The sequence below is a fragment of the Austrofundulus limnaeus genome, unplaced genomic scaffold (assembly GCF_001266775.1).
Source record: "Austrofundulus limnaeus strain Quisiro unplaced genomic scaffold, Austrofundulus_limnaeus-1.0 Scaffold174, whole genome shotgun sequence".
NCBI classification, from domain to species: Eukaryota; Metazoa; Chordata; class Actinopteri; order Cyprinodontiformes; family Rivulidae; genus Austrofundulus; species Austrofundulus limnaeus.
The window spans coordinates 471,542-472,613 of record NW_013952576.1 but is presented as its reverse complement, the minus strand read 5'-3'; the positions used below and the strand labels follow the sequence as shown (position 1 = coordinate 472,613).

General features: G+C 39.5%; 1 protein-coding gene across 1 annotated transcript in view; it reads right to left on the bottom strand.

The window, feature by feature from the left end:
* The window catches only part of LOC106524036 (transcription factor COE1), a gene marked incomplete in the record, with an annotated part of 114,276 nt that overhangs the window by 109,550 nt on the left and 3,654 nt on the right, over positions 1–1,072 (bottom strand).

Below are 1,072 nucleotides of genomic sequence, written 5' to 3'. Positions count from 1 at the left end.
CACACACACACACACACACACACACACACACACACACACACACATTAAAGTGAAACCTCAGAGCTTTAGAAGTGGAGTTCCTTGGAAGGTTTATGAGCAATAAGTATCTTACCTGTTGTAGATGGCCGTTTGAACAGCCTCAGTTTGCAGAAATAACATTTATTTCTAAGACTGAAGAGCTAAAAGCTAATTGTAGTGAGGTAAAGACTAAAATGGATCACTGCCATCCTAAAGCAAACTAAAGCAAATAYAATATGTACACATAGCAGCTAGCTTTAGCGCTTCCTGTGCAATCTGCGGCATTTCCAGCAGGAATTTTGCAATGTTTCTGTGTCATGTGAAAATGATGGTCATGCAAAAATGTATAAAATAGAKGTTACATGAACTGTAATAATATTTTTACAAATAAACTGATCTAAAATGACATCAATGCGCTTTAGATTAGCTGTTAGCTTCTGAGTCCAGCTCAAATTAAACTCAGTTTCTCCAAAGCTGAACATGTAATMCATTAATTGTTCATAATGTTTCCTCAGAGCTCTTCTTCCAAAGCTCCGAACAATCCCCTCAACCTGAATTCAGTCCTGACCTCATTGTTAGCCTCAGCTCTGATGTTTTTAGCCTGATCTGTTCAATAATCTGAGTGCACACACTCAACTGAGCCATTTTTAAATGTACCTATAGGCCCAATAAAACCACAAGTTATTTTTTTWAAWWWTTTTRAGTGTGTGTGTGAAACTTGCCTAACTGTKTAAAGAGCTAAAAAGTTAAACAGTGTTATTGTAGAGCCATGTGGTCCCACGGGCCTGCCGTTCACAAACACACACAGTATGTGGTGCAGTGTGGYGGCAGTAATGTGAGACTGTCAGAGCCAGCGTGGAGTCACATTAGCGAGTGTTCAGTGTGTAGTGTGGCTCCTTGGCTCCTCACACCCCACCACACATGAACATACACTCTCCACAAAAAAAAAAAATCTAAATCAGTCTAAAAATCGAACTGATTACCTGAGGCAACAGCAGCCAAAAACTTTCTTTGTCTTAACTCTTCCTGCCACTTTTTTCTGTCTCTCATAAAC